Source organism: Diceros bicornis, chromosome 10, assembly GCF_020826845.1.
Source record: "Diceros bicornis minor isolate mBicDic1 chromosome 10, mDicBic1.mat.cur, whole genome shotgun sequence".
Lineage (NCBI taxonomy): Eukaryota > Metazoa > Chordata > Mammalia > Perissodactyla > Rhinocerotidae > Diceros > Diceros bicornis.
The window spans coordinates 21,609,341-21,624,904 of record NC_080749.1 but is presented as its reverse complement, the minus strand read 5'-3'; positions in this window follow the sequence as shown (position 1 = coordinate 21,624,904).

The window sequence follows — 15,564 nt, the reverse complement described above, 5'->3', positions numbered from 1 at the left end:
GCAGTAGCTCGGAAAACACAAGAGAGGAGACTTGGTTCCTACCTTCTCTGGGAAAAACATAATTTAACTAACTCTCTTTTAAAAACCAAAATTCCTTTTGAGACTCTAATTCAAGCTAGGTTAAAAAAAAAATTTTTTTTAAAAAACCTCAAAGGAGCATCAAATTACGAGAATGCCAGGAGCAGGTGGGTTAATAAGAAAAGATCTGGGGATGGGGAATTTGAGAGAGTATTGGAAGGGAAAGAGGACTAAGCTCCTAGATAAAGAAAAGCCAGATTAACACTCGCAGGGCTCACATTCACCCTCATCCTTCCAACTCCTCCTCTCCTGCATCTCTTGGGAAAACCCAGGACTAAATTGGAAAAGAAGAAAATTGTTCTTTTTTCTCTCATTAAAAAAAATTTATTGAATTTTCTAGTATGTTCCAGCATTAGGGAAACAAATCAGACATGGTATCTGCTTTTATGAAATTAGAGCCAAGTGGGAGATTCAGATCATACACAAGTAAACAAAATAAATACTTACAAAGAGCAGCAGGTGCTATGAGGGAAGTGAGCAGGATTCAGTAATAGAAGATAACAGAGGGCACTTTCTTAGATGGGGTGGGCATTGAAGGCTCCTCTGAGAAAGTCTCATGGACTTTTTTTTTCTGGGTTGTATTCCAAACATTCATTTCCCACTTTTCCCGCCAAAAGTATTCTTCATCCTTTGGGAATTTAAACTCTCCCCCATGTGCAGCCATGTTGTTTAGTTATGTGTGGCCTCACCCTCAGCTCTCAGGGAGGGTCCTGATTGGCTTAAGCAAGTCCAGTCCCTCCCCTCTACCTTCATGTCCCTCCCAGGTGATTGGTTTAGACATGGTGATGCAGTTTAGGCCAGTGAGAGAGACTGAATCCCTAGACTTGAGCAGGAGCTACCAGAAGAGACCCTCTCTCTTCTCCAGGAGATGGTGGTGGGAGCATGTGCGTCTGGAACAGTGACAGCCGTTTTGTGACCATGAGGAAAGAGCTGCAGCTATATAGTGAATGAGAGAAACAGGGTCCTCAGTGACATAGATCAAGCTTTTCTTGAAGCCAGCACTGTTTCTGGACTTCTTAGATACAGGAACCAGTAGATTCCCTTTATTATTTGGGGTAGTTTGAGTGGGATTTTCTCACTTGCAATCAAAACAAAACAGTCTTAGCTGCTGGAGAAGTGACATTTAAGCTTAAAGATGGAGAAAGAACTAACCAAGAGAGAAGAGGAAGTAGGAGCATTCCAGGCACAGGAACCAGCCCCAAGAAAGCCCTGGGGAAAGAAAAATCTTAGCGTGTTCAGGGAACTAAGAGGAAGCCAGTGTGGGAGCCGCAGTATAAGAGAGTGAGCTGAGGCCAGATTGGCAGGCAGGGGGTCATGGGAAGGAATTTGGATGTTTGGATTTTATTCCAAAGAAATAGGAAGGCCCACTCTGATTCATGTTTCATTATGATGTGGTTGCTGAGTGGAGAATGGATTGGATAGGGGCAAGAATGGAAGAGGACTATCAGAAAGGGTCTATGTGGTTGCCCAGGCAAGAGAAGGTGGTTACGTGGGCTAAGGTGGTGGTGGGCTGGGAAGAAACAGGATAGTTTTGTAGTCATTTCTTTCATTTATTTGTTCTTTCGTTTATTCAACCACAGGTATAAAAGGTCTCTATGTACCACTACCTTAAAACTGAGGACCTAAGGATAAAAATACACTTTCTCAATCCACAAAGAGATTTCCATTTAGAGGGAAACAGCCAGGCAAATGATTATAACAACATAAAAAGAATTGTGATGGAGGTAACTACAAGATGCAGTGGGGACTTTGGAGAATGAACTACTAAGTTGGCTTGGGAAAGTCAGGGATGGCTTCTTAGAGGAAATAAAGACTTGGGTTTGTAGGAGTCTGTCAGGTCAGCAAGAAAGATATTCTAGGCAGAGTGGAAAGACATGGAGGCTTTAAAAGAGTTTGTACTCAGGGAACAAGTAGTCAGGTATTTCCAGAGCTCCAAATGCAAGAAGGGACATTGATGGAAATAGCAGTGCTCACCAAACATTCCCTACATTTCCCAGCCCCTTTGAAATTAAGTGATAAACTCTGACCAGGGGACTGTGGGTGTCACTTTCAAGAAAGAGCTCGTGCCCACCCTCCAGCTCTCTCTTTTTCCTCCATTGTGATTTTGGAGGAGACCTGGTGAAATGGAAATGTCACATGGTCAAAGCAGCTGGATCTCTGAGTCACTGCATGGAGAAGAGGTCCTCTGGAGAGTCACCTAGACTTGCAGCGGACTTTGTATAACTAAGAAATAAACCTTTGTTGTATTAAGCCACTGAGATTTTGGAGTTGTTTGCTAATATAGCATAACTTAGACTGACTAGTATATAGAGTGTTGGGGATAAGACTAGACAGGAGGGCAGGGGCCAGACCACAAGGAAACTTTGAGCAGGGGCCCTGCACAAAGATTGTACTTTATCTTGTAGGGATTTAAGAGTAATCAAAGAGTAGAGATGAGCGTGACATTATGAGACCATTCTGGCAGCACTGGAATGGATGGAGGGTTGGATGGATGGATGAACGGATAAATGGATAGATGGATGGATATTTGGATTTGGGGCTTGAGGGGTGGAAGGAGTTCTTAAAATCAGAGAGACTAGAAAAGAGGTGTTTAAATAGTACAAGAGAAAGATGATGACAGCATGAACTGGGCAATGGTACCAGTATACCATTAGAAAGCACTGAGTAAGTTTGACAGATATTTTAGGAGGCAAAACTCACAGATATTGTGAGTGACTGAATATTCACTCACACGGGTGAGAGGAGACAGAGGAGGGAAGTTTGGTTCCCTTAACCACCTACTTCCTTAGCCCTGATAACAAACAACCTTAATCACTATAGGTCCAACCACTGTCAGTGCCAAGAAAGGACCAGGAAGAAGAGCTGAAGGAGAAGGCTTAGTGGCTTCATGGCAAAATGGAAACTCATGGAAAACATGAATCAGAGGAGCCAGGAGACCAGGTCTGGTACCTCTGTCTTGGCTTGATTCATTGAACCTCTCTGGACTTCAGTTTCCTTATCTGTAAAATGAAGTCATTGGACCTAAAGATCTCCAAAGTCTCATTCCATTTTAACGCCATAACTCTCAAAACGGAAACAGAGGAATGGGGCAAAGGGAGAAGAAGAAGGGGAAGAAGGTGGGTGAGGAGTCTAGTTAGGACCAACAAGGAAAAGACAGGAAGAAGAGAGGGAAAGAGAAAAGACCAGGTGTGGCTGCTCCAATGAGATCCTCAGAACCCTTGGTTACCCCAGCAACCCATCATCCATCTCAGCCAACATTCAGTTACATGGTGTGTATTTTGTCTCAGCTAATGTTAGCTGATTGTCATTGTTTTTGCTTATTGAATTTGTATTTTTACTTGTTGATATTATGATTCTCCCCAATTAACAAAAATCAATCAATGGCTCAAAAGCGGCAATGATGAAAATAATAATGTAAATACTGTAACTTGGGATAACATCTTAAATGTAAAGAATAGATTCAAGGACAAATGAAAGGAGGTGAAGCAGTATGTGCTGCCAGAAGGCAGAATATGACTGTGATGCTCAAGCTAACAAAAATGTAAGTCTGAAAGTCAAGAATAGGAAATATGACCAGAAAAATCTAAAAATTGGACTTTATTGGACTAGTGATATATTTGCTCCTAGACCTCCAGGGTGGCATCTGTTATAAAAATATTTTCCAATAACAGCAGAAAGCCATGAAAGCTTCAGAGTTATTTTCTAACAAAGTACAATGACTTCTCTGATAGAACAGTAAAGTTTTTCTAGAACAAGTGCAACCATTGTAAATGCTTCCCAATACAAAATTGATGAATTTTATTGCTAAAGATGATAGAGAAACCAAAACTACAGAGGGTCATAAAGGATGCACTCCTCATAGAAAAATAGATATACGCTGCACTGTTGCCAAGAAGTTTGTAAAAGGTACAAAGCCACAAAGGTAATGATAAATATTATGTTTGGAAAGAAAGAAGTATCAGCAAAATTTCTTTATCAAAGAACATTGGTAGACCACAATGAGATATCATCTCACATTCATCTGAATGGCTATTATTAAAAAGACAAGAAGTAACAAGTGTTGGAGAGGATGTGGAGAAAAGGGAACCCTTGTACACTGCTGGCAGGAAAGTAAATTGGTGCAGCCATTATGGAAAACAGTATGGAGATTCCTCAAAAAACTAAGAATAGAACTGCCATATGATCCAGCTATTCCACTTTTTTTGGCATTTATCCAAAGAAGACAAAAACACTAATTTCAAAAGATATATGCACCTGTATATTCATTGCAGCATTATCTACAATAGCCAAGACATGGAAACAAACTAAGTGCACATTGATGAATGAATGGCTAAAGATGTGGTGTATATATATACAATGGAATACTATTCAGCCATAAAAAAAGATGAAATCTTGCCATTTGCAACAACATGTATGGACCTTGAGAGTATTATGCTAAGCAAAATAAGTCAGATGCAAAGACACAAATATCGTATGATTTCACTCATACGTGGAAGACAAAAAAAAACACATATTTAAAGAGAACAGACTGGTGGTTACCAGAGGGAAAGGGGGGTGGGGGGAGGGTGAAAAGGGTAAAGGGTGACATTTGGTCAGTGATGGATGGAAATTAGACTTTTGGTGGTGAACACGATGTAGTATATGCAGAAGTCAAAATGTGATGATGTACACCTAGAAATCTATATAATGTTATAAACCAATGTTACCTCAATAAAAAGTAAATAAATAAAACTTTTAAAATAAAAATTAAAAAAATAAAATAGCATAGGAAAAGAACATTGGTAGATGTTGCATAATATCAACAGTATATAATGTGGGAGAAAGTAGTATAGTGTCTGTGCAGATATTTCACTTTATATATGGATAAAATTCAGTTCAGTAGGGGCGCCACAGATATGAAAGAAAAGTACCTCATTTTCTCTCCCCAGACTCTTTTTTTAAACAGCTTTATTTTATTGAGATATAATTCATACACCATACAATTCATCCACTTAAAGTATATAAGTCAATGGTTTTTGGTATATTACATTATTGATTTTTTTAATTGTGGTAAAATATATATAACATGAAATTTCCCATTTTAACCATTTTTAGGCATACAATTCAGTGGCATTAAGTATGTTTACGATGTTGTGCAATCATCACCACTATCTGCAAGACTCTTTTTTTTACTGAGACATGATCTACCTGATTTCTGTTTATCACTGTAAATCCATGCCCTATGTGAAGACTACTTTCATTTTTACAACACTTATTTTGTAAGCCATGATGTAAAGTGGGAAAGCACATTGGCATCAGTTTTGGTGAAGTTCCACCTCTGTGAGCATCAAGGAAGGAATTCTCAGTGAATTGAAGAAGGCACATCTGAACACTAGTCTATTCACTGCTTCCCTCGAAGAGATCAGCTGGCTGTTGGCCACATGCCTTGATGTTCTCGATTCAGTTTTGAAAGGGTTCCCCAGGAGGCAGTCTCTGAGATGGAAATTAGCATACAGGATGTTTATTAAGTGATATGCTTGGGATCAACATCTGCTGAAGGGAGAGAGAGGAAGCAAGCTTGGGCAGAGGCAGAAGTTGAGCTGCAATACATTCCAACAAAGTTCTCAGCTTGTCCCCCAGGAATCTGTGAATCTAGGAGATAGCTTTTCAGAGTTTAACTGAATTGAGGTGAGGGGACAGAAACTTCATACCCCCTCATCAATGAGTCATTGGATATGGGCTGTCCCTTGGGCAAGGAAGTTTCCTCAGCCAAAGCAATCCCCTGAAAGGGCTGGCAGCTGAGTGCCATCTTCCAGCAGCATTCCCAGCAGCACAAGGAATTTGTCCTTCACCCCTATGGGAAGATCTGGGAAGAGCACCATGTTGTCCAGCACACTCCACCCATTGCACTGCTCAGATCCACTTCTTTGTATAATCTCTGGGAGCAACTCCTGCAGGATACCTGGGGGAAACCTAGGCAAGGAAGGTTAGTGAGATGAGCTATATCCTCTCTCACTGCAGCTGGTCTCAGGGCTGTAACTGATCCTTATCATTTCCCACCTCTACAACTTATTTTGGATCCACCTCCCCTTCAGCTAGCACATCACTTAGTCTCACCACCTTACCTGCTGGCATGACCCATACCCTCACATGTGAAGAGTCTAAGTCCCTGGTCACCATGCCCTTCTCAGGTCAGGATGGCTGAACTTGTCCGTTTATCATCAAAGTTGGTGAATCAGCTGGGTGCCATATTCCTCCCGGCCCTCATTGTGTAACAGCAGCCCTATCTCCTCCTCATCATCAGGACAAATTATCACTGCCAAATGGTGACCCCTCTTCTTACCTGCTGATCCTTTGGCACAAAAAGCCTGAAGTGTGCAGGGAGCAGCCCTAGCTTATAGCTCAATGAGACTCTTGCTCTCTCCTCTGACATAAGTGTTCATGGTCCCCTTTGGGACACTGAGTTCTGGGGACAAGAAGCACAATGCTCTCTATGCTGTTGTGCCCATGCACAGCCTCTATCCCCACCACCATGCCTACTTTATTCATGCCCCATTGGGCCAACACTGGATGGTTAATGATAGAGGCTGGCTGATGTCAACTGGCCAAGTCACTTTGTCTACCTGGTTGTTTAGTGCCTCTTCCATGGTAAATGCTCTCTGGGGGAGCTTTATCACAAAAAACAGAGATATTTTTCCTTCTTTCTTACTCCCATATGTCTATCCACATGAATCTACCCTAGCCCTCCTTGTTCCTGAACTTCCAATCTTTCTCCTCCTAGGCCCATGAATAGCCAATCAACCCATTCACCACTGATCTTGAGTCTGCATATATTCTAGCTTCTGAGCCACTTCTCCTTCCACACAAGGTGCACCACTCAAAGCTCTACTCATTGGAAGGATTTTCCATCACGACTTCTTTCAAGGCCATCCTAAGAAAAGCTGAGTGCAACCATCGTGATTTTCAACACACCTACCAAGTCAACCCATACAGGAAACAAGCTCAGGGTTTTTCCTCTTCTATCAGTGGGTCATAAAAGATCCTTATGTAGCCATAGAAGTGAGCTGAGGGAGGGGCACTGGTGCAAACATGGCAGATGACATGCAGCTCTGGACTCCCTGTCTCTGCCGCTTACTTGTACCCTCTAGTCCTATTCATGCTCAATCCTGAATCCTGAAAGATGTACCACTTCTATTTTATTATGGAATGTTATTGGGCCTTCCCAACCTTAGGAGTCTGATGGAATTCAGTCCATTATGGGCACTTCTGGCCATATGATCACTTGATGTGCCATAGTCAAGCACAAAGTCTACTAGAGCCCACAAGCTATTTTCCAGAAGGTATATAATTCTGACTGCAGATGGCATTGCCTTGTTCCAGAAACCTAAGGATCTATACTGTAATTCTCCTACTGGGTTTGCCACAAAATACACAAAGCATCTTTTCCCACCACTGATACATCTAACACCATAGGGCCTACCTGGTGATCTAGCCCAAGCCTATAACTGCTGCAGAGCCCTTTCATGCTCTGGGCACCAGTCAAAGCTGCCAGCCTTCCACGTCACCTATTGGTGAACTAGAGTAGTATGCCTAGGTATGGAATATGCTGCCTCCAGAAATGCAAGCAGCCTACCAAGAGTTGTGCATTGTGCTTCCTTCTTTGTGGTAGGAGGCGATGATGCAATAATTTGTCCTTTACTTGTGAGGGGATATCCTGACATGCCACAGTGCAAGGAACCCTTAAATATGTTACTGGTGTGGTGGGTCCTCAAATCTTTGTAGGGTTTATCTCCCATCCTCTGGAGTGTATGCATCTTACCAAGGGGAGACTTACCCAATCTGATTAGCATGATATCGTTGATATAGTGAACCAAAGTGATATCCTGTGGGGTTACCAGAGTCCAGACTATTTTATGACAGAGGGCAAGGGAGTTAACATAGCCCTGGGGCAAAACTGTGAATGGATACTCTTGTCCTTTCCAAGTCAATGCAAGCTGTTTCTGATCCTCTTTTCCAATAGGATTGGAAAAGAAAGCATTAGCCAGAACAGTGACAACATATCATACCTGAGGCCATGCTACTCTGCTCAACAAAGAAGTTGCAATTGAGGCTACTAGTTGGTTAAGTATGCAGTGGTCCACTGTCATTATTCAGGATCCATCTGCTGTGTTCAGGTGCCAAATTGGTATACTAAATGTAGATATGATGGAGACCACCACTTGCTATCTTTAAGGGTGATACTAGTACCCATCATTACCCCCAGAATGCTATATTATTTTTAATTTGCTATCTTGTCAGTGGGCAGGGTGGAGAGAGGCCAGTTCAGGAGCTTTCACTTGACTTTTCTCACTACCATATCTCTTACCCCACAGGCCAAGTACCCATTACGAGGGTTGTGCCAACTACCAAAGATAGCTACTCCAATCACACATTTGGGATCTGGGCAAATGACCACGGATACTCCATTTATTACCTAGCTCCCATATACCCCCACTCTAAAAGAAGGCCCATGATGGTATTTCAGGTCTCCAGGTATCAATGTCAACTCTGACCCTATGTCCAACAGGCTTAAAAATGTTTGGATATTCCCCTCTTCCCAATGTAAAATTACCAGAGTAAGTGGCCATAGGTCCCTTTGGGGAAGGATTGGGGGATTCATTTCTGAACACACTGAGGTGTTTCAGGATCCTTCCCCCTGGGGACATGAACTCTCCTTCAGTAGATGGGTTCCTGGTTCAAAACTTGACTCAGGTCCAGAAACTGGGCAAGGGAGCAAGAATTTTTATTGGAACAATGACCCTCGGCCTCCTGATCATCCACCCATGATTTCTTTAGAGCAGTACACTTATGGGCTGCCCATCTATTTTGCCCCTAAGCATACTGAGTTCTAACCATCTGCAAAACCATCTGCAGGTCAAGCCCCCTTGGATGCCATTCGACCTTGCTGCTCATTGCAATAATTGTCCCCACCTGGCTTCTGACAACAAAGCACTACCAACTGCCTCTACTGTGTGGGGTTCCTTTGATCCCCCATTGTTATCTGTGAACCCAGTTCTGTAACAGCATCTCCTACTGTCAGGCCTGGGATACAGAACACAAGCACCACTGAGCTTCTTAGTGATGGAAGTGCTTCTCTCTCTAGCACATTCCATATTGCTTCAGTCAATGGTGTGTTCTCCTGGCCCTTCCATAGAACATAATCATCTTGTGGGTTTTTCACCCTTACATAGTATATCCACTCTCACATGCCCACTTCTCCAAGCCTTTTAATTCCTTCTTCTGCCACCTGCCACAGCAATTCTGTCATTTCTGCTTCAGTTAGTGTTGACCACCACTTTTTCCATGCTTCTAGGAGCCATCTTAGCAGCGTGTTTGTACCATTTCCTGGGCGTTCTTAATAGGGTGTTCAGAAGAGTGCTCCCATAGCAATAAACTCTCTTTTATCAAATGTATGTCCTGCTCTCCTCAGACCTGCATTATCAGAATCCAGTCCTCTCCTGGGTCCTGCTACTACAAGTTGGCTAGTCCTGCAGTCCCCTTCCTGGGCGTGCATGTCCTCAGCTGGGTTATGTTGTGACTCGGCCCTAGTCACTGACCTAATGGACTAGAAAGGAGGAGAAGGAAGGGATGCATGTTGTCTTACAAGGAGAGGTCTGTGCATCATCTTCAGGCAAGTGGGAAGCACCAGTCCTTAGTAGGGAGATGTGGGCCACTTGTGCAGGTTCAGAGGGCTCACATGAGTCTCAGGATTCAAGATATTTGGATGCATCAACCCAGATGTCCCCAGCTCATATCTCAGGGTCCCATTTTTTCCCAACCAAGGCCTTAACCCTGTAAAAGCAAACCAGCCTTGGTTGGGGAGTTTAACCTTCCTTAGAGCTCAGCTCCTCTTACAATTGGATCTTGGGCCTGATCCTCGGCTTTCTCTCGTGTTGAAGGAGATGAAAGCCTTTTTGTATGCTACCAAGGAGGCCCTCTGGATTTCACACTTAGATTTTAACTGCCAGTTAATCATTCTCAGACTTTTTCTTTTTCCAGAGTGGAGTTTAGTTATAGCCACCAAATTCCACTGTCCTTAAAGTTACCATTTCCCCCATATTTCTCAAAAGCCTAATACACTGCAGGCACTATCACATTGCTTTCCACCCGTGTATCATCCCAGTTCACCATTAGTAAGAGTTTTAATCATTGTGCTGCCACATTGAGCCAGGGGCTGTCTGTGATCCACCTACCAGCAGTGATGGGGTCCTCATTACCACCTGACAGCACGTGATCTAGACCCAAACTCCCATCCCAGTGACTGTTTTCTCCTAGTTCCTTGGGTACCAGTTACTATAGGTTGGATGACCCAGGAAGTAGATTTGAGACAGATATTAACATGTAGGACATTTATTAGGACTTACTCTTAGAATCAACATTTACAAAAGAAGGGAAAGGAAGCAGAATTGGGCAGAGGGAGAATTTGAGCTGTGATCCAGTTCTAAATCACCCATGGGGAGCTGTCCTCAGTTGGGATGGAGAATGGGGCCTCTCTACCCCCACAGTGACCAGGGCCCTGGAAGGGGAGGTAACTTTGGGCAGGGCACTTTGCTTCAGCAGAGGCATCCCCAAAGAGGGCTGACGGCTGAGAGTTGTCTTCCAGCTGCACTTCCAAGAGCTGGGAGGTGTGGGGGATGGGGAACACGTCTTTCATTCCTGGAGGGGGATCTGGGTGGACAGCACCCACCACAAAGGAAACGGTGAACACCGGGAACATGAAGAAATTGCAGTCACTGATAGATAATGACGAATGCTGGCTATTCACAAGGAAGGAGGTTATGAAACGAGAGATAAGATAAAAATAATTTCTTCATGACCATTTCTATGATTTCAAGTGGCTTGCTATAAGGGCATATCTCATTGATATATTCAGTATCTTGAACAGCCTGAACCTGCATGGTCATGTGAAAGATAAGATATTTGGTTTTTTTTGATTGTTTTTTTTTTTAATACTGAACCATGGTGTAAAAGCTCAAAAATGCCCCCAAAAAAATTGATTTGTTGACAATTTGGCATTTTTGTTGGAAAACAAAACCTTTTATGTATTATTTTATATATTTAAAAGCACATTTGAATGTGGCAATAAGACATAAATAAATACTTTTCAGAGCCAAATGGAACCCAAGAATAGACTAGGAATCTTTTTGCTGTTACCTCCTGATTTGCAGCATCCAAATCTTCCAGATTTGAGTATGATAAGCTCATCTGCTGAGCATCTGACAAACATCAGACACAGCCTTCAGAAAGAACCCTCGACATAATTTCTGGATCTGTATACGATTGAAACATCCACAAGCAAATATATGTGCCTGTCCCCAAATCTTCATAATTGTGAGATAAGATTTTCTAATTTAATAAAAATACGAAAAGAAATAAAAATATAAGAAAAGATGAAAGAAGCAAAGAATAAGTAAAGAAAGTGAGCTAGTGCAGCCCAGATCGATGACCCAAGTGGTTGATACAAACAGATTATGGATGTCTTAATAAGAGATTGCCAGCAACATCATCTGTCTCATTGCAACGAGACAATTATCATTTGATTTTTAACATTATCTTTTATTTTTATTGTGTGATGAATGCAGTTTTGTAATCAATTTGTTATAATTTACCTAAATTGGTGGGTGGGGTCTGACATCCTCGTACACACACACACCTTTCAACTACAGTAGATATGCTTTCACCTCTATTAAATATGGAGTTTTCCCCATAGGACATGTATTTTCAATTGAAAAGATATAGATCCTGTTGTTAAAATCAAGTTTGAAAACCATAATAATGAATTATCTGGAGCCCTTCTGGGGGGGCTATAAATTTATCTAATTATTCTGTCCATTTTTATTACCTTACCCTGTTTTACTATCTTCATAATTCCTCATTGTCAGTATCATGTACATTTGTCTCTTTGTTTGTTGCATGTCTTCCTGACTAAAATATAAGCTCATTGAGTTCAGGGACCCTGTCTCTTCACCCTATATTCCCATCACCTAGAACAATGCCAGACACATAGTACCTACTTCCTAAATATTTGCTGAATAAGTGAATGAATGAAGCCTTTACTTAAACATCCATTCATCCATCTATCTACTTACCCATCGTGTACCTATGCATCCATCATATGAGAAAGCCACGCATACTAATGAGTTAGTTTTGTTATCTACTTGAAAGATTGAATATGATTTATAGATAGATATATGATAGATAGATACAGATATTTTTATTATGTGAAATAATATGCTGGAGAAGGAGTCTTAAGGTGAAAGTCCATAGACCCAACAAACTAAACTGGTGGCTGGAGGAGTCATCTTCCAACTTCATTTCCTTAGTCCTTCCAGGTGGTAATGACAGGAGGACCACCAGCAAAAGAAAAAGGGCCTGGAGCAGGCACTGCTGGGAACCTGCTTCATCAATCTTATTATGCTTTGTGCTGACTTCATATTTTAATAATCTCCTCCCAAATACCTTGCTAACCCAGCCTAAATCGCCCCTTCGTACAACACAGCACATATCTGACGCCAGATAATAACTTCTTTGTTCTGCCCTCCCTCTGCCCAGTATAGTTCCATTTATTATCCAACCTTACTTAGGCATTTTCAGCAATCTTTTCATGTTCCTCCACACAAACATTTTCTAAAAAGCCAGCTGTGCAATTTAGACCATGCCTGCAGATTATTGACCGGGTGGGTTTGCATTTACGAGCACATAACTGAAGCTGACATGGCCTGTACCAGAATTAATAGCTCTTGGAACAATTTGCCTTCACAGCACTTTACAAACAGCTTCATAATACATCTGAAGGCAAGGCAAATTTTAATTAGTGTCACTAATAGCTAAGTATTCAGAGGTGAAATAATTAAATGGCTGGACCAATAGGAGCAAGGGGTGGAAGATGAACTTGGAGTCTGTGCAGGTTCAAGGTGGTAGACGTTTCCACCCATCTTTGGGGTGATGCTGGGGAGCTGTCCTCTTTGCTGAGATGAGCTTTCTGTTAACGCTGACCAGGAATTACTGCTGGCAAATTCAGTTTGTCTGCGTGCAATATCATTTTGAAACACCCGGTGTTTCCTTCCTCCCACCCTCTCTCTTTAGTTTCTCCTCTTATTTAAATTTGGTTGCTCTATTTTACAAGCAAAGCAGCTGCCTGTGTGGGGAAGAGGTGCACCATTCAGATTTATGGTTTACAGTTTGCTAAATGTAAGCCTGCCTAATCCTTTCATATCGTTGGATTATTCTCCCCAAGCAAATTTTCCCAGCTTTCATCATGAAAATTGGCTCCCTGCCAAGAAACCACTCATCCCAGCTCAGGTCCACTTGGCCTTTCCCAATTGTCAACTCCTCCATCTTTGGCCATTAAAAGGGCTTTCAGACTGAATATTTGCACAACCATTTCTGAATGCCCAACACAAAAGCTTTGTTCCATAGTGTCACTAATCTCTAGGCAGGATTGTGCCCTAAATTATTATCAGGAAAAGAGAGAGAGAAAGAGAGACTTTGATCATGGGGTCAGTTTTCTCTTAATATTATCTAATTAGGTAAAACTAAATTTATTTAAAGTTTAAATAATAACCAAGGTCAAATCAGAGAATTTAGAGAAAACGATATACCTATTACTATTAGTGCTGCTCTACAGGTGGCTGCATTTAGAAGGCAGGTTAAGAAAGCCATCCTAAAATTCCTAAATGCTCCATAAATGTTACATCAATTAAAGTTTTAATGGATTTTTTAAAAAAATATTCATGGTTATTTGCTGCCTAATTCCCTCCGCAGGTCCAGAGAAGGAGACCTTCTTGGGTTTCAAAGGGAAAGGGTTCTTTGTTACTGCAAAACAGAGCAAGGGGTCTGATTCACACACACTCCTCTGTCAATCACATCTGAAATTCTGAGCATGCGTAAACTCTCTCACGGAGCCATACAAGAGCACCTTGCCATTCCATCACTGATTTGATCCCTCTTAGGCTAAACTTTAACAACTGTAAGCGAGCAATTGGTGAGGGGGTGATAGAGCCCCTTTCCGACTCAGATATCCTAACTCATGGGATTTTAGCACCTAAGGACCACACTCATTGAACAGGCAAACACCCAGACACCCTCCTTGACCACTGAATCTGTTTAAACTATTAGCAAAATGAAAGGTTCTTCTGTACGTTTTCTGCTTTTTACACAAAACTTTCAGGAGTCTGAGTGAATTCAGTATTCAAGATGTTGACTGTACACTCAAGAGCAATATGTTGTTTGGGCTCCCATTATGCTATTTTATTGATTTACTTGAGCTCAACGAGTCAAAAGTAGCAAGAAAGAAAAATGCATTTTCAGTGGCCCAGGGCCTCCCTTCCACTTTCTCTGGCTTTTCCATTGCTTTCCAGAGGCGCCACGGCCAAAGGAGGGGGTGGGGGTGGGGGCACCTTACCCAGACATGGTAGCAACGTTAGGCAGAGTACTCGCCTTCCACTGCTCCCCTTCCTCCAATCTTCCAGAAGATGAGGGCAGGACAGCCTTGCAACCCACTCTCCAAAGATGGCACCTCTGGTTTAAATAAAGTAGTTCATATGAGCATAGAACTTTGAGGAGAAGAACTAGAAAATGCCTTGCCATATGGCTAATTGACAATATATCTTATTTTAAATGTAAGTTCCTTAAAGACAAGAGACCATATTTTTTATGAAGAGTAGAAGGTGACATCTGATAAGAAACTCAACTTCCATTCATAGAAGTCTGTTTGGCTTGGTACGCACTCGCACTCCCAAGTTTCACTTTGCATTTCTGGGTTCGTCAAACCCTCAGATTCAATATTGAAAGTCAAAGTGAAACCCCCCACGAAGAAAACCACACTGATTTTTACCTGCTTTAATGTCAGTGTTTTGAGAAACTAACATTAAATCAATCCAGTTCACTCCACACTCACCTTTTGGGGTATATAAAATACCTCCAGTGAAGTGACAGCAAATTTGACTTGCCTCAAAAATGTTCACCAATGAGAGGGTTTTTAGTTAAATCCGAAGCCTTCACATTGATTTCAAAATGTTTTTAAAGACCTCGCATGAATGTCTCAATTCAGTCAAGTGTTTAATTGTTGAGAGAGGAAAAACAAGGCACTTCTAAATTTCAACCTATCATAGGTCCTTTGTGAAAACCTGAATCCCTCAAAACAAATGCCTAAAGTAACTGTGCAAATTTCTGCATTAATATGCATACGATAACACTGCCAACAAGAGAGAGGAAAAGAGAAACAGCTCAAAGAGTGAGGGCAGATGGAGAGGAAAGAAGAAAGTTGGAGGGAAAAAGATCCAAAGACTGGTTTCTTTTTCACTAATTTCTGGAACAGGTAGAATTTTCACCTATTACTAGAAGAGGTCTGATTTGAAATGCTCATCTGATTTGAAATGCTCAAATCAGACCTGGGGTCTGTCCAGTTTATCTGGGGCTGAATTTAGTCAATTCTGTTTACCTGGGGCCATCATACCTGGACAGCCT